The 19722-nt window shown below is 37.1% G+C and overlaps 1 protein-coding gene across 9 annotated transcripts in view; it reads right to left on the bottom strand.

Moving 5' to 3' along the window:
* MAP4K3 (mitogen-activated protein kinase kinase kinase kinase 3) overlaps positions 1 to 19722 on the bottom strand; it is a 209373-nt gene that overhangs the window by 110443 nt on the left and 79208 nt on the right. The window lies entirely within an intron of this gene.

Raw genomic sequence — 19722 nt, 5'->3', positions numbered from 1 at the left:
AGAATCAGAAGAATCAGATCCACAAATACGACGTGTGAGTTTGGGCACATTACAAACGCGGTGCCTCCTTCCACACAGCAGGAAATGTGAGCCAGGCTTAAGAAACTATCAAATAGTACTTCCCCGTCACCACATCTTTTCTCTGAGAAAAGTTTTCAAAGTTATGAAACGTCTGACAACCAATGAGAAAGAAGATCTAAAAAGCTCCTTATGGCTCTAAAATTGATTTTAAAACACACAAAGAAAAAAAAAAGACACTCAAGAGACCCACAATGCAGGTAGTTGTTCTACTACCAAGATCTGACGAACTCTGATTAATTTTTAGTTTTCTTTTAAAATAAGTCTCCAAGAGTTGGCAGGGTGCTAGCCCAACCGGCTTAAGGACCACAGGAATAAATCTCTAGTCTGATATTCATATTTACTGATGCACTGCAATGAAGAAAACGCAAACCAGAGGAATCTTGAACCATCTCACAAAACAAAGGAAAAGATAACAGTTATTTTAAGACTTGGGGAGGAACGGAGTGTAGGTGAAATTCACATGCAGTAGTGCTGTGACAGGTTCAAAGCAAAGCAGAGCTGTACGTAAATGGGTCCCTACTTTAGCACTGGACTGCAAAGTGAACCCAACCTCCTCTTTCCTTAGCAAGTACCAAGTTAAGATACATGCTGGTGTTGCATCCAGATACCCCTTATCTGAAGCTGTGCATCTCGGCTGTAAAACGATTGCTTCTCTATGTCAAAATGACTTAAGATTCTCCAGACAAGAGTGCAATGTTTTACTCTTGCTGATATAATTACACACAACCATGTTTCTGCTGGTCCACGATCTTCAAGAAAAAAGTCTCTCAGGATATAAGCAAGCCTTGTCACTCATAGACAGGGTTTGTTACAACACTTTCCAACAGCACCATTCTTGGGAGTAATATTGTTTGAAGCTTTATCTGTGTCTGTTACTCCAGCCTGATAAATAGACAGGCAAATTTTACTTTCTTCATTAATTACCTGAGATTCCTGTCTCCATTTCATATGAGTGTGAAGAGCAACTTGCTAATTAAACTATTTGATGTTTTTTAGAAAGAGTTTATTTGGTGGTTTATCTTTTGGTTTGTTTATTATGCATTAATTCCTCCACAGAAGATGTCCAATTCAGGCAAATATACATGTTTTGAAGAAACACTTGTATCTTACCCCAGTGAAGTGCATGTACTCATTTAACATGCACAGAAATCACTTAGCTTGTTAAGTGGAGGCTCCACCACGTAAGGTTTTCATTTACCAGCTCTAGGTTAAGTAAACATGGAAACTGAACTTGAGAGCAGTTTCCATACCGCTGTCAGCTTCTGAGAGCAGGGGAAAAGCGGGCTCTAGAGCTCCACGGCCAGGGTGCAAATCCAAGATCTACACTATTAGGGCAAGCTATTTAAATATTCAGTGCTTCTATTTCCTTATCTATTAAAAAAGGGACACTAATATAATGATTAAATGAGTCAACAAACAGCACTTCATTCAGAGCCTGGCACAAAGTTAGAATCATTAGCTATGTATTAGCAAAAAAACAAAGAGTCCTGGTTTAAACCAATTCATCTCTAAGAAATCTCTAAGGTATCCTCTGTCAAGTCTCTGTATATTCCTCATTATTTAGGTGTCAGGCAATTTATCAAGCACAAAGAAAATGAAGTCTGCCCTTACAGTCTTTTTTTTTTTTTCCCTTATAGTCTTATTAAGACTTCACGACCAACACATTCTTACCAATAATTATTTCAATTGTTTCCTACTAAAAACACACCCTTGTTGCTGAGGAAAAGATGTCATCTCCTCAAAAAACTGTTGTTATTAGATAGTGAGTTTCTTTAGGACAAGGACCACATCTTGCTGCTGATAGCTCCAGTGCTTAACTATCAAGGTCTTAACAACAGAATACTTTGTAGCATTTCCCTAATTCTTGGTTCTACAGTTCATTTTTTTTTCCAAATTGAATTTTACCATTGATAAATACATTTAATGTGTATTTCTCCCTTGTCCCTGTATATTTCACACACATCAAAAAAGCTATTAGAAATCAGCAGCTGGGCGCCTGGGCGGCTCAGTGGGTTAAGCCTCTGCCTTCAGCTCAGGTCATGATCCTAGATTCCTGGGATCGAGTCCCACATCGGGCTCTCTGCTTGGCAGGGAGCCTCCTTCCTCCTCTCTCTCTCTGCTTACTTGTGATCTCTCTCTGCCAAATAAATAAATAAAATCTTTAAAAAAAGAAAGAAAGAAAAGAAATCAGCAGCAGATCTTACAACGAGGGTGACTAACATTCTCTGTTCAGGACTGAAAAGACTTTGGGAACATGACATTTTCAGTACTAAAAGTAGACAAAAATCCCATGCAGAATGAGAAAAACTAGTCATCAACTCAGAGCTAATGGTTTTCGAAAATTACAGTAAGTACAAGTACATGTTAAAGATAAAATAAAAAACAAAGGTTAACCAAAGTTTCACAATTTCTCAAGTTCCAACCATAAAAACTAAACAAGAACATCCTGTATCATAGGTACCTGCTTAACACCAACTGTTCCTCCTGAGATCCATCCTGAGTCTCTCTGCTTGGTCCCCTTCTTCCTGCTTCCCTCCAGGTTGTTGGTTATGGAGTTTAGGATATCTTAACCTCCAGAGCTTTCCAAAGGACAGCATTGTTAATTACTTTTCTTCCCTACTCTTATTTATTTTTGCTCCCAACACATACCATGCTCTTTTCACAGATATTTTATCATTAAGGAGACTTCTTTCTCAATTCCAAACATCCTACACTTTTCCTATTCCTGCATTTTTTTTCAACCCTTTCTTAGTTACCACCTTTTCTCCATCTTTTTGCAAAGTGAAAAAATCAGCTGTCCCAGCAGTCCTACTAGTATAATTACATACCTGTAATTGATAAGAGCCCAAGTCTCTATTTTTAGCTGCTTCTAAGTATTAATATAGCAATAAACATTACTTTCTAGTATTAATACTGCAATAGATATTGTTTTTAGCAGCTTTATTGAGACATAATTCACCCAAATGAAGTGTACAATTCATTGGGTTGTACAACCATCACTGCAATCTTAGAAATCTTTCAAATCTCATTAGCAGTCACTCCCCACTCATTCCTCCCATCAGTCCTTCCTCACTCCTCCCTCAACCTTAGGAAACCATTAATCTACTTTCTCTCTATACAAATTTGCCTCTGATGGACATTTCATATAAACAGAATTAGACCATTTGTGGTCCTTTGTGACTAATTTATTTTGCACGAACTTTTCAACATTCATCCATACTGTACATATATCAATACTTCATTCTCTTTTTTTTTTTTTTTGGTAAATAATATTCCACTGTGGATATATATTTTACTTATCCGTTCGCAGTTGATAGATATTTGGTTTTTTCCTACTTTTTGGCCATTATGAATAATACTACTCTGAATATTCATGTATAGGTTTCTGTGTAAATGCAGATTTTCACTTATCTTCTATATATGCCTAGAAGTGAAAAGCTAAGTCATATGTACACTGTCTAACAATTTTGGAGAGTTACTGAACTATTTTCCAAAGTGACTGCACCATTTTTCCTTACCACCAGCAATGTGTGAGGGTTTCAATCACTTCATGATCCTACCAACACCTGTTACTGTCTTTTCTTTTATTACAGCCATCCTCGTGGATGTGAAGTGGTATCTCAATGTTGCTCTTTCCTATTAAGTGCTGCTGCTGAGCATCTTTTGAGCATGTACCTACTAGCCATCTGCATTCCTTCTTGAGGAAGTGTCTGTTCAAATCCTCTGTTTTTCAATTGGGTTGCCTCTTTTTTTTGGGGGGGGGTGTCTCTTTTTAAAATTGAATTGAAAGAGTTCTTTATATTCTAGACAGAGTCCCTTATCAGAAATATAATTTACGAATATTTTCTCTCATTCTGTACATGATCTTTTCACTATTAATTATCAGTCATTTTCCAGGACAAAAGTTCTTAATTTTGATATAATCTAATTTATCTGGTTTTTGTTTTTTGGTGTTTTTTTGGTCATACTTTTGGTGTCATATCTAAGAAAGCACTGCCTAACCCAAGATTGTAAACATTTATTCCTATGTTTTCATTTAAAAGTTTTATACTTTTAGCTTTACATTTAGATCTATGATCCATTTTGCATTAATCTCTGTGTATGGTGTGAGGCAGGAGTCCAACTTCATTTTCAGCATCACTTACTTTAAAAAAAAAACAAAACACCACATTCTTTTTCCCATTGACTTGTCTTGGAGACATTCTAAAAAATCATGACCATAAATGCAAGGATTAAATTCTGAATGCTCAATTCTATTCCACTGATCTACAGGTCTATCCTTATGTCAGTTAAGACTACACTGCCTTGAGGTGCCTGGGTGGCTCAGTCATTAAGCCTCTGCCTTCGGCTCAGGTCATGATCCCATGGCCCTGGGATGGAGCCCCAGGTCAGGCTCCCTGCTCAGCAGGAGTCTGCTTCTTCCTCTGCCTGCTGCTCCCCCTATTTGTGCGTGCTCTCTCTCTCTTTCTGACAAATGAATAAATAAAAAATTTTTTTAAAAAGGCCATACTGTCTTGATTACTGCAGCTTTGTAATACTTCTAAAATGGAGCATTATAAGTAAGCCCTTCAACTTTGTTCTTTTTCTCTTTTTAGCAATTCTGGGTCCCTTGTATTTCTATATGAATTTGGGGGTCAGCTTGTCAACTTCTGCTAAAAAAACAAGTTGGGATTTTGATAGAAATTGTGTTGAATCTGTGTATCAAGTTTAGGAGTATTGCCATCTTAAGAATACTAAGTCTTCTATCTACAACTTTGGAATGTCTTTCCATTTAGATCTCCTTTACCAGTGTTTTATAGTTTTCAGTGAATACATCTTGTGTTTCTTTTGTTGAATTTCAAGTATTTTATTTTATTTTTTAAAAGATTTTATTTATTTATTTGACAGACAGAGATCACAAGTAAGCAGAGAGGCAGGCAGAGAGAGAGGGGGAAGCAGGGTTCCCGCTGAGCAGAGAGGCCGATGCGGGGCTCGATCCCAGGACCATGGGATCATGACTTGAGCCAAAGGCAGAGGCTTTAAACCTTTGAGCCACGCAGGCACCTGAATTTTAAGTATTTTAACCTTAGTTTTTAGGCATGTAATCTTAATTTGATGCTACTGTAATCAGAATTACAATTTCGTGTTCAGACTGTTATTGTGTATAGAAATAAAACTGATTTTTGTATATTGATCTTGTATCATGTAACCCTACTGAATCTGTTACCAGTTTTAGTAATACTTCAGGTGATTCCTTAGGATTTTCTAGATACAAGATCATATCACCTGCAAATACAGATAATTTTACATTTTCCTTTCAATCTCAATGCCTCTTATTTCTTTTTCTTGCCTAACTGTCCTAGGAAGCTGATGAAAAGATATGGTGAAAATATAATTCCTTGTCTCATCCCTGATATTGGAGGAAAGCCATCTTTGTCTTTCATCCTTAAGTATATGGGTTTTATATATGCACTTTATCAGGTTGAGGAAGTTCCTTTCAATTTCTAGTCTGTTTCATTTTTTTTAATCATGAAAGAACTTTGGATTTTGTCAACTGCCTTTTGGGCATTGTTGAGATTATTTCTGTTCTTATTCTATTAATATGGTTTATTATAGCAACTGATTTTCAGATGTTAAACCAATATTGCATTCCTGCAATAAATCCCACTTGGTCATGGTATACAATCTTTTTTATACATTGCTAGCTAGATGTGATCTGCTATGATTTTGTTGAAGTTTATAGTTTTCTTGTGAAGTCTTTGTTTGGTTTGATATCAGGGCAATACTGACCTCATCGAATGAGTAAGGAAGTATTCCTTTCCTTTTTTGGGATGGAAGGGAGTTGTGAAGGACTGATATTCTCATTTAAACATTTGGTAGAATTCACCAGTGAAGCCACATATTTCTGGGTTTTTCTCTGTGAAAAGCCTTCTGATTATTAATATAATTTCAATTAGTTATGGGTCTATTCAAATTTTCTATTTCTTCTTGAATCAGTTTTGATGATGTGTCTTTTTAGGAATTTGTCTATTTCACCTATTATCTAACTTGTTGGCATTCAGGTATCCATAATGTTTTCCTAATTCTTTTTATTTCTATAAGATAAGCAGTAATGTCCCCTCTTTCATTCCTGATTTTAGTAATTTTAGTATTCTTTTTTTTTTAGTTGGACTAACTAAAGAATTGTCAACTTTGTTGCTCTTTTCAAAGAACCAACTTTCAGCTACACTGATTTCTCTACTGTTCTATACTTTATTTATCTTGAATCTTATCTTTATCATTTCTTCCCTTATGTTTGTCTTCGGTATAATTGGCATTTTTAAATTTCTTTCTTTTTTTGGTTTTATTTCTTAGGATAGAAATTAGCTTAATAATTTGAAACTTTTTTTTTTAAATTTTCTTTTTTAATACAGGCCATGACAGCTATAAATTCCCCTCTAAGCACTGCTTTGGCTACATACCATAAGTTTTTATATATTGTATTTTCATTTTTATTCCTCTTGAGGTACTAATTTTCCCTATGATTTCTTCTGAGTCATTAGTTAACTAAAACAGTGTTGTTTAGTTTCCATATATTTGTAAATTCCCCAAATTTTCTTGTGTCACTAATTTCTAACCTTAATACTACTCTTGAGGAATATACTTTATATGATTTCAATTCTTTTAAAATCACTGAGACATGTTTTATGACCTAGCTTATGGTTTATTCTTGAAAATACCCTATTATGCTTGAGAATAATATGTGTTTTGTACTACTGGGTAGAGTGCTCTATAGATGTCTATGAGGTCTAATTGCTTTATAATATTTCTATTTCCTTGTAAATCTTCTGCTTAGTTGTACTATTAATTACTAAAAGTGGGGTATTAAAGTTTCCAATTTTAACTGTTTCATTGTCTATTTCTCCTTCCAATTGTTGGTTTTGTTTCATATATTCTGGGGCTTTGTTGTTAAGTGCAACTATTGTCTTCTACTGTTTTTTTTTAACAATATACAGAATTTGCATTGTGAGCTAATGTTGTTTCCTTTTTATAATAATACCCTTTTTTCAACCTCTTCCTATTTCCCCACCTCTTTTCACCAGGCAACCACTCTTCTACTCTGTGTTTCTATAACTTTTTGTTGGTTTGTTTTTTAAGATTCTACATGTAAGTGATACCATGTAGTATCTGTGCTTTTCTGTCTAACTTATTTCACTTAATATAATGCCATCAAAGACCATCCATGTTGTTGCAAATGACTGCATTTCCTTGTGTATGCACTACATTCCATTGTGTATGCACAGCCTACATCTTCTTTGTTCATTCATCATCAACAGACATGTAGACTGTTTCCAAATCTTGGGTATGGTAAAATAATGCTATAGTAAACATGAGAGTGTGGGTATCTCTTCAATACCCTGTTTTCATATCCTTGGGATATATACCAGAAACTGGATTGCAAGACAGTATAGAATTTCTAGTCTTAACTTTTAAAAAAATATTTTTAAGGATTTTATTTATTTATTAGAGAGAGAGAGAGAGAGAACGAGTACACAAACTGGGGGGAGGGGCAGAGGGAGAGGGAGAAGCAGACTCTCCACTGAGCAGGGAGCCCAACATAGGGCTCCATCCCAGAACCCTGGGATTGTGACCTGAGTGGAAGGCAGATGCCCAACCGACTGATCCACCCAAGTGTCCCTCTATTCTTAATTTTTTGAGGAACCTCTAAACTGTTTTCCATAGTAACTGCACCAGTTTATATTCCCACCAACAATGCACAAGGGTACCCTTTTCTCCACATCTTCACTAACATTTATCTCTTGTCTTTCTTATGATAAAAAACTAAATGTTCTGTACAACAAAGAAAACAATCAACAAAAAGGTAATCTATGGAATGGGAGAAAGTATGTGCAAATCATATAACCAATAAGGTGTTCACATCAAAAAGAACTCATAGAAGTTAACAGAAAATAAAAAGTCTGAAAAAAGAAGCAGAAAAACTGAATAGACATTTTTTCCAAAGAAGACACAGAAGCAGCCAACAGGTACATGAAAAGGTACCTGTTGGCTACCTAATCATCAGGGAAATGAAAATCAAAACCACAAGATATCACCTCAGATCTGCTGGAACGACTATCACCAAAAAGACAAGAGAGAACAAGGGTGGCCAATATTTTATTGTGAAGACCTCTGGGACTTCAATTTCCATTTATCACACATCAAGGAAACGTATGCTTTGTTAGAAGCAATAGTCTTAAAAGGAAACTAGACTTTCTTCTATACTGGTATATGAGACTGCAATAAATATTAAATTTGTGTTAGCAGCATCTCGTGTTAAATATCAAGAGTCACTGGTTTGCATGACACATCTGGAATCAAGAAGACTATGCAAAAGGATGAGATTATGGAGTGACATTTCTCTTTTCTTTAAAAGTACTTCTACCTCTCATTAAACATTTGTTTTAGTATTACTGAGATTTTTTTTTAACCCACTTTATGAGTAAGGCTGAAAATAAATTATGAATATATGCTTGTTATCCTCTCAGACGTTGGAGAACAGGTAGCATGGATACATAATTAACAAGACAGGGACAGGAATTTCACTAATGAGCAGTTCTTAAAAGAGACAAGTTTACCTACCTGGGAGCAGTACCTTGTCTAGTTCCCTTAACACTAATTTCCCCTTAACTCTAATACCTAGAGAAGATAGAAACTTTTAATAGCTGAAAATTGATGACCTTATGTTTTCAGGTAATGTTCTAATCATAGTTCTTGAACAGTAACATAGCTATGTTAATGGGAACAATAAAAAATGGTTTATTTCTAACTTCAGTTAGGCATGTAACACTCTACAACAGCCCCACATTGCTGGTAACTAGTCAGTTTCTTCTTCTGTTTCCTATAGTGGATCCTATAACAACAATAAATAAAAAGTCATTTCCATTATTCTTCAGATATCCTATCCACCTGCCTCTACTTCACTCTCAGTTAAGGATCAAGCTTCCTCCATCTGAAAAAATGGAGATCCACTGTAGAGATCTTTTACTACCCTCTCCTCAACCTTAAAGCTAATTTATATTTGTGCCCACTCCAGGCCCTTTACAAAGATGTCATCCCAAAAGAGCTACTCTCTTCCTTTGCAAAAGAGGCATCTCCAGATCCATCTCTTCCGGGCCCTCTCAGAACTGTGCTTCATCATTTGTATTTTCTTTGATACCTTCATCTCTACCACCACTCCTTTCCATTTAGCCTACACATATGCTCCAACTTTTTTTTTTTTAAAGATTTTATTTATTTATTTGACAGACAGAAATCACAAGTAGGCAGAGAGGCAGGCAGAGAGAAGGAAGCAGACTCCCCGAGGAGCAGAGAGCCCCACGCGGGACTTGATCCCGGGACCCTGGGATCATGGCCCGAGCTGAAGGCAGAGGCTTTAACCCGCTGAGCCACCCAGGCGCCCCTCCAACTTTACTTCAATGTAAAAACTTTCCCTTAACCTTCTCCCCTATTGAACCTGTCTCCCTACTGCTTTTCCTAGCCAAAGTTCATCAAAGAATAGTCTCAGCTTGGTTTCCTTTTCATGACTACAATCTATTTTTCACCCCAAGACTCTACTGAAATTACTCTTGCAAAAGGTCCACATCTTTCTTAGGCCCTAATCCAAGGCCTCTTATCAGTTCTTTTTTTCTTATCAGTTCTAAAAAGTTGCATTTCCTTCTTTTCGGTAACTCTCCAACTACAACTACTACCTGAACAATGATTTTGAAATCCAGCCAGGTCTTGCAGCCAGGGCAGCTCTCTTCTGAGCTCCAGATCTCTAGATCAAATTGACAATGTACATATCTATACAATCTCTACACACCTCATAATCAACATGTCTCAAATGAATAGAAATATATACTCTCTTTTCATCCTACCTCCTAAATATCTCTTAATTCCCACCCGACTATAACTACCTTGGTGCAAATTGTCGTTACACTCAAATTGCCTCTTCGGGTAGACTGCTATTTTTGCCTCCAACAGTCATTCTTTCCTTCTTGGACATGTAGCTGCCAGGCTACATGTCCCACCCTCTCATGAATTTGCGTGACCATGAAAGCAAGTTCCCAGCAATAGAAAATGAGCAGAACTGGTGGGTGACTTCCAACTTTACTTGTTGAAAGAAAAGCTGCTTGCCTTAAAATGACTCTTCCCACCAGCTAAAGATGGACACACCAATGACCTAGCTTAACAACAGCAGATGAATGTGTGCACTGTTGGATGATGACATAAAATGGAAGGAACACACATCCCTGAATAAGCTCATGGAACAGCACTGAAGTATCAACCTGTGCTCACCTTACAATTGTTACATGGAGAGAAATTATTGTCTACCTTACTTAGGTCACTTTATTTTGGATTTTCTTTCTATTGCAGTTAACTTGAACCCTAACACCCTTCTCCATATAACTCTTAACTGGTCTCCCTATTTCCAGTATTAACTTACATTTCAGTACATTTGCCACATTATTGTCAGTTATCTTTAAAACATAGCATAAATATTAGTCTTCTCCCTAATAACCTTCTATGACCCACAGCTCCAGACATTTTGGCACAGCACAGAAGATGGTAGACAATCTGGCCTTAATATCCTTCTAGCTTCCACTCTTTATGACCCACTCCCATCCCTGACCACACCCCCATTTCCCCACACAGATATTTATAAGCTCTAGCATCATTAGACTTCAGCTTTCTCCCGTGTTAGAGAAAAATAAAACATAATCCAAACTTCTACAAAATAAGAGAAAAGGTAAGGAAAATTACTTTAAAGTCTGATGAAGCAACCAAAAGAAAGTGTGAGGAGACAAAATATACTTTACACACACTGTCATTAAAATGATAAACTTCAGGGTTTCTTGAGGAAAGCATTTGAAGATGCACTGCCCATTCCATGGGCTGAAATGTCAAAGCACCAACATCCTATTTTAATTATATGGATAATACAAAATTTTGAGGTAAAATCCATATAACAAATTGTACAATTCAGTGGCATTTAGTACATTCACCTCTAATTCTAGAACATTTTTATCAGCCCTGAAGGAGACACTATACCCTTAAGCAGTTACTTCCTATTCCCTCCCTCTTCCCCAGCAACCACAAATCTGCTTTCTGTCTCTATGGTTTCACTTAGTCTGTATATTTCATATAAATGGAATCATATAACGTGAGACCTATTATGTGTGGCTTCTTACATTATAGCATGTTTCTGAGGTGCCTCCTTGTAGCATTTATCAATATAGAGGACATAAATTTTACAAGCGGCGTTATTTGTAAATGCAACATACTGGAACCAACCTAAATGCTCCCACATAGGACAGGGACTGAATTAACTATGGTATGTATATATGATGGAGCACTATGCAGAATGAGAAAGAGCTCTAGCAACTGGTGTGGAGTGATTTCTCAGACATGCTGTTAAGTGAAAAGAACAAAATTCAAAGAGGTACCTATAGTATGCTACCTTTCATAAAAGAAAAACAGAAACATTACAACAAGAAAACATGGAAAGGAAAACCTGAGACCAAAGACAGTGGTTAGAATAGGGGAAAAAAAAAGACACAAGTAGAATACTTCCCTAAATATACTTTTTTGTATAGTTCTGCCTTTTAGAATCATGTCTAAGTTTCATATACTTTAAAAACACTCTAAATGAAAATAAAACCAAAGATGAGGGAGGCACCCCCAAAATGAATTCAGACACAAATGAACTTGCCATATGTCATGGGTTGAACTGTGTCCCCCCAAAAGATATGATGAAGTCTTAACCTCCAGTACTTGTGAATGTGACCCTACTTGGAAATAGGGTCTTTGTAGTCATTAAGTCAAGATGAGGCCTTTAGGTGTCCTTACATAAGGGGGAAATTTGGACACAGGAAGCACACTGTGTGATGATGAAGGCAGAGATTGGAGCCTTCTACAAACCAAGGAATGCCAAGCACTACAGGCCATCCCCAGAAGCTGGAGGAGATGCATGGAACATATCCTCCCTCAAGCTCTCAGAAAGAACTAACTCTAGTGACATCTTGATTTCCAACTTCCAACCTCCCAGAACTGTGAAAGAATAAATATCTATTGCTTTAAGCCACCCAGTCTGTGGTATTTTGTTATGGTTGCCCTAGGAAACTAATACACCATAGAGATAGCAAATAAATAACAAACACTTTTGAGAGGGTAAGGGAGGTGGGGAACCAGGCCTTAGAACAGTGTATGTTCTAAAGATAAACAAACTCTAAACAATGAGTAGCTGATTTCTCACAGAGGCATGGATTAACAATTCTGAAATTACTTTTGTATTCAAGATAAAGCAAAGAACTAACCAGTATATTGTGGCTAATGGACAGTAAGCTCTTCCCTATTAGAGAAGAGAGTTACAAATATGAAAAAGAGAGAATGAACCCTGTGTTGTTAGACTAGTATTGGTTTTAGACAGTGATAAGGGTAGAGGCACAGGGGAGGTGTGGGTAAATGTGTATTTACGCGTGCACATACATGGTATATCCATCCCTTAAGGCAGCCTAATAACAAGGACGCTTCAGCAGCAAGAACTACACCTAGAAACCAAAACAAAGGCTAAAGAACTCATTCAGATTAAAGGAAACTCAAGAGATTTGGCAACTGAATGCAGCGCATGATCTTGGATTTTCTTTTGCCTTTAAAGGGTATTACTGGGGCAACTGACAAAATCTGAGTAAGGTCTGTGGGTTAAAAAATAACATCCCATCAGCATTAATTTCCAGACTTTGATCACAGTACTGTTAAGTAAGACAATGACATTTTATTGTTAAAGAAAATACACACTAAAGTATCCAGGGGAAGATGGTATCTCTTAGTGTAGGAAAGAATAAAGCAAACATAATAAATCAAGTACTGAGAAATCTGGGTGAAATTCTTTGTACTATTCTTTCAACTTTTCTCTAAAGTCTACAATTACCTTAAAAATGCAAAAACTTAAATTAAAAATAAATGAATATGGGTTCTACAGTAGAGAGGCAAACATTCAAAGAGCATTGCTGGAGAAGCAGGAATTATTCTAAACATCCCATGAAGCATCTGTAAGGCAATACACATAACAGCATAGGCTCTAGAAAAAACATAAACCTGGATTTGAATTTGCTCCACTGTTACATAGCCCTAAGGCAAATTATTTAATCTTTCCGTGCCTCTATTCTACATCTGTGGGATAGGGAGGATAATACCTTACCTATTGCAAGGTGTTACTGTGAGGACTGAGACGATGCATATGAAGAATATGGAGTCTGACATGCAGCCCTAAGCAAATGTTCAAAAAGTGACTTCTGTGACTTTTATCACCATTATTGTTATTGTTACGTGGATATGTGAATTTCAGGAAAAAAATTCCACCATCTGAAAAAAACACTAATAAGAAAGTAAATTCCTGTTAAATCAAGTTCTGCACATCATCATTTCCTAGATTTCTGGACCCGCTTGAATTATGCTGTCAAATTCTCCCTGTAAGTCCTCCGACACAGAAAAGAGAAAACAAACCCAGTATGACAGTTATGTTTTCCCTGCCAGCATTTCAGAGCCTATCCATGCTACTAAGATGATACAGACTTAATTCTAAGACTACATACATACTGAAGATCTAGATCAAACACAGAAAAAGATCTGAAACAATCAAAGAAAAAAAGAGACAAACCAAAAAGCACTCTCACCTATAGAAAACAAACTGATGGCTACAAGTGGCAAATGGGTGGAAGATGCGTGAAATAGGTTAAGGGGATTAAGAGAAGAATAGGCATATCATGATAAGCAGAGGGTAATGTACACAATTTTTGAATCACTATATTGTACACCGGAAATTAGTATAACTCTGTATGTTATACACTGAAATTAAAATTTTAAAAAAGGACCAACTGGTTTGTCATGAGATTGTTTTGATTTTATCTTACAAATAATGAAAGCTTTTCTCCAGAAACTAGAATGGGCAGCCTACAAAAGGCTAGAACACTACCTTGTTCCACAAAGTATAAGAATTCTAGCAATTGAACTCGTGTTTTTCTTTTACCTAAAAACCAGGTTTTGTGGCTGACAAATTACTCACTGCACGAACCACCAGTTTGGACCACCTCTGTGAGGGCCTGGGGATACCCTTGGAGCCCTGCCCACTCAAGCGCATCCTTATTTATTCTTTGCAGTGCTTGTTCCCTGGCTCAGTGATAGGCAAGCAAATTAAGCTGATCTCAGTAGTATGTATCCTTGCCAATCTCTGAACTCCAACCAGCCCTTTACGGTCTACATAATTGTGTGTGTCCCCATATGTATATGTACATATGGATGTATGTATATAAACATACAAGAAAATCTGGAGAAAAATCACCAGAAGTTGACAGTGTTCATATAGCTGGTAGAATGATGATATTTTGTTTCCTTTTTGTTTAATTGTATTTTTCTTACTTTTATTATAATGACCAAACATAATCTTTGCTATTTAAGTTTTAAAATGTTACAAACTAATATTATATTATATGTTACTGACTGGAATTCAAATAAAAATTTAAAAAATTATAGTCTGTTGGTTAATTAAAGGATGACTGGGAAAACCAAATATAAATTAAAACCACGTGGGGGCACCTGCCTGGCTCAGTCGGTGGAGCATGCAACTCTTGACCTCAGGGTGGTGGGTTTGAGCCCCAGGCTGGGTGTAGAGATCATTTAAAATAAAATAAAATCTGGGGCACCTGGGTGGCTCAGTGGGTTAAGCCGCTGCCTTCGGCTCAGGTCATGATCTCGGGGTCCTGGGATCGAGTCCCCGCATCGGGCTCTCTGCTCAGCAGGGAGCCTGCTTCCCTCTCTCTCTCTGCCTGCCTCTCCATCTACTTGTGATTTCTCTCTGTCAAATAAATAAATAAAATCTTTAAAAATAAATAAAATAAAATAAAATCTTAAAATAAATAAATAAATAAAGCTGCATGAGTAAGACTGGAAGTTCCAGTGACATATGCAGACTAAATTCACATTTAAACAAAGAATCTGTCCTCATGTCTGAATAAGTTTTAATTTAGCTTTAGGCTCAAATTAGGTATCAGTTGTTAAGAAAAGAAAAAAGAAAAAGTAACAAAATAACAAACTTTAGATGCAAATTCTTCATTACATCACACTTAAAGTATTTCAGATTTGGTTTTTGTTTTTCAAAAAGTTGTAGACTGGCCATCATGAAGTTGTCTCCCTTCACCACATTCCAAATCAAATCTGAATCTTATCAATCCTCTGAGGCTAACTACCAATTCAGAGAAGAACATAGTAAATAACACCACAAGGAGGCAATTAGCAAAATCCAAACCTACAGAATAATTCTACACAACAAATAACCAAGTTTCCTCAACAAAAAACTTCAAGGAAAAAGAAGAGAGATAAAAAGGATAAAAAGAAGGAACCTACAAACATAAAAGAAATTTGAGACACATCAACTAACTGCAGTATGTGGAACTTACTTGTTGCTAGGAAGCTATATTAATACTGTTGAGAGAGAACAATGGAACGTGGTATGTATTTTTATCATTTGTTACAGCGTATTTTAAAATCACATAATTCATCCAGATTGAGTGTACAATTCAACAGGGGTTTTTTTAGTAATTTATCAAGTTGTGCCAGCATCACTGTAAACCAGTTATAGAATATTACCCCAGTAAGATCCCACATGTCCATTAACTGTTAATCACTACATTCTCCCACACCAGTCCTCTAATCCACTTTCTGACTACAGATTTGCATCTTCTGAACATTTCACATAAATACAATCACACAGTATACAGTCTCTCGTGTCTGGCTCCTTCACATAGCACATTTTTAGGTTCATTTATGTCACTGCATCCATCAGCAGTTTGTTTCTTTTCATTGCTGAATAAAATATTCCACTGTGAGAGCATGTTTTGTCTTTTCGTTTACCAGTTGACAGGCAGTTGTTTCCAACGCCAGACTATCATGAATAATGCTACCATGAACTGGTGTACGAAAGCCGTGTGTGCAAATGCACAAGAGTGGAACTGCTGGGTCACTATGGCAAATTAGTGTTTAACTTTTTAAGTAAAGGCCAAACTGTTTTTCCAAAGTAGATGCACCAGTTTATGCTCTTGTAAGAGTTCCTGCTCATGGTTATACTTTGAATTGTTATCTTTAAGCCACACATGCTGGAAGATTAAGGGCTGAAATGATAAGATATTTGGGATCGGATTCAAAATTACAAGTGGGAGAAGGAGGGTAGTAAGTGTAGATCAAACAAGGTTGGCCATAGTTTGAAAACTATAATACTGTTAGTAGTAAGTTACTGACTATAGTACTCTGTTCCAGGCACTATTTTAAGGGCTTTAGCTATATTAGCTCATTTAATCCCTATGATAACCTTTAAGAGGAAGCTACTATTATTACTTCCACTTGAGAGAATCAGAGGTTAAACGATGTGGTCAACCCAGGACTATAATCAAAGTATCGGAGCTTCAGACTCATGCTCTTTACCAACAGGCTGTATACTCCAAGCTTACCAACAAGTGATATGTGACATTAAAACAAAGAAATTAAATGCTAAAATTCAGGTGGCTTCGATGAAGAGTTAAGCAGGGAATCCAATGTTAACTAAATTTAAGGATATATCTCATAGCATATATTGAATAATACCCTTGTTACCTCTGATGGTAGAACATGATTTTTCTTCTTGTTTCAATTGTATTTTTACTTTTATAACAATAATCAATAAATGCATGAGAGTTTCAAGATTAACAACATAACAACACAAACTCTGCATTAATCAGAAAACAAATAACTCGATGAACAGGAAGATTTTCAAGTTCCTAATTTTTTAAAGGAAACATTAAGATGTGCTGAATGAATACTATACACCAGAACAAAGTTCAGTGCTATGGACACAAACTTGCTGAAAGCCTAGAAACAAAGAAAGGCAATTCTAAAATGATAATACAGCTGTGGTATGTGCTACAAGGGAGCTGTTCCTGCAGGGGAGCCCTCTTACTCAGACCAGGGGCAGGGAAGACGTGAAGGAGAAGGCACCAAACTGACTTGAAGGAATGGTGTATGTATAAACTAATTCTAGTTAGAGACAATTTCATCAAATAACATAGCCACTTCTTAAAGATTACAAATGAAGGCCCTACTTCAAATGCCAAATCGTATTTTTTTTTTAAACCTCAGATTTCACCAACTTCACATACAAATGGCCAACAGACACATGAACACATGCTCAACATCACTCAGCATCAGGGAAATACAAATCAAAACCACAGGGAGACAGAATTGCTAAAATGAACAAATCAGGAAACAACAGATGTTGGCGAGGATGCGAAGAAAGGGGAACACTCCTACACTGTTGGTGGGAATGCAAGCTAGTGCAACCAATCTGGAAAACAGCATGGAGGTTCCTCAAAAAGTTGAAGATAGAGCTACCCTACGACCCAGCAATTGCACTACTGGGTATTTACCCCAAAGATACAAAAGTAGTGATCAAAAGGGGCACCTGCACCTGAATGTTTATAGCAGTGATGTCCACAATAGCTAAACTATGGAAAGAGCCCAGATGTCCATCAATAGATGAATGGACAAAGAGGAGGTGGTATAGATATACAATGGAATACTATGCAGCCATCAAAAAATGAAATCTTGCCATTTGTGACAATGTGGATAGAACTAGAGGGTATTATGCTAAGCAAAATAAGTCAACTGGAGAAAGACAATTTTATGATCTCACTCATATAGAATTTAAGAAATAAAACAGAGGATCGGGTGCCTGGGTGGCTCAGTGGGTTAAGCCTCTGCCTTCAGCTCAGGTCATGATCTCAGGGTCCTGGGATCGAGTCCTGCATTGGGCTCTCTGCTCGGCAGGGAGCCTGCTTCCTCCTCTCTCTCTCTGCCTACTTATGATCTCTCTCTGTCAAATAAATAAATAAAATCTTTAAAAAAAAAAAAAAGAGGATCATGAGGGAAGAGAGGAGAAAATAAAACAAGATGAAACCAGAGAGTGAGACAAACCATAAGACTTTTTTTTTTTTTTTAAAGATTTTATTTATTTATTTGACAGAGAGAAATCACAAGTAGATGGAGAGGCAGGCAGAGAGAGAGAGAGGGAAGCAGGCTCTCTGCTGAGCAGAGAGCCCGATGCAGGACTCGATCCCAGGACTCTGAGATCATGACCTGAGCCGAAGGCAGTGGCTTAACCCACTGAGCCACCCAGGCGCCCAAACCATAAGACTCTTAATCGTAGGAAACAAACTGAGGTTTGCTGGTTGGCAGGGGGTAGTAACTGGGTGCTGGACATTAAAGGAGGGCATGTGATATAATCAGCACTGGGTATTATATAAGATTGATGAATCACTGACCTCTATCTCTAAAACTAATAATATATTATATGTTAATTAACTGAATTTAAATAAAACCCCCAAATCTTCCCTTTTTTTTTAAACCTCAGATTTCAACAACTTCAAATATCCCTTAAAACATAGGAGATTCAAAGAAAAACCCATCTTGTAAGTTAAAGTGTTAACTGTACTATAAAAAATCTGTAAATATGTATAACTGAGAAAGTATTTTTTCTATTCATTATATCTGAGTGTGATCTGATCATAGTCTGTCAACAAATCCTTAAATTTCATCTTAATGGCACTTCTAAAAAGTCTACTGATGATGTAAGCCAGGGGCGGGCGAACACAGCTGCAGGTGGCCTGGTTGCTAAGAATGGTTTCTCAGCTAAGAATTCTTTTTTTTTTTTAATTTTAGAGAGAAAAAGGAGAGAGATGGGGAGGGAAGAGGAAAAACTGTATGCAGAGACCACATGTGGCCCACAAAGCCTAAAATATTTTACTGTCTGGACTTTTCAGAAAAAACTGCCCACCTTTAGAAACAAACACAAAAACAAACTATGGAATGGGTTTCTGCTCACACCAAGGATAAAACCTGTTTTTATCAAATCCATGTATCATCAGTTTGGAGCAGAGGAAGCCACCAGAAAGGCACTACCACCACTGTGGAACTCAGTCTAGGCACTAGCACAACCACTTGCTTGTGGCCAGAAAGAGAGAAAGGACTCTTAAGAGAGAGTAAACAAGACTATGGTAGTTACTCAGAAAGACATTGCAAGGGGTGAGGGATTTCAGAGAGAAAATATAGGTGATGGGGCGCCTTGGTGGCTCAGTCGGTTAAGCGTCTGCCTTTGGCTCAGGTCATGATCCCAAGGCGCTAGGACTGAGCCCCATGTCGGACTCCCTGCTCAGCAGGAAGCCTGCTTCTCTCTCTCCCACTTCCCTGCTTGTGTTCCCTCTCTTCTGTATGTCTCTCTCTGTCAAATAAATAAATAAAATCCTTAAAAAAAGAAAGAAAGACAAAGAAAGAAAATGTAGGTGAAGCACGGAAAAAAGAGTCATCCTAGAGGCTCTACAATAAGCTGCTTAAGTTGGAAGGTAACTACAATACCATATTAGTGAGCCATAAAATCTGAAGGCTAGGTCTACTGAGAAAACTGAGGCTCTGAAAAGTTACTGGACCAAGTTCACCCAGCAAGAATGTGGGACACACAAAGCACTGGGCTCCAAGCACCCCAATCTCAGTTCAACTCTTTCCCGTGCATCACACTGCCCTCACCACAGGACAGGGTTAATCTGGAAAAACAACACTAGTGAC

This window comes from Mustela lutreola, chromosome 9 (genome assembly GCF_030435805.1).
Source record: "Mustela lutreola isolate mMusLut2 chromosome 9, mMusLut2.pri, whole genome shotgun sequence".
NCBI classification, from domain to species: domain Eukaryota; kingdom Metazoa; phylum Chordata; class Mammalia; order Carnivora; family Mustelidae; genus Mustela; species Mustela lutreola.
The sequence above is the reverse complement of the archived record's forward strand: the minus strand, read 5'-3'. Positions and strand labels throughout refer to the sequence as shown.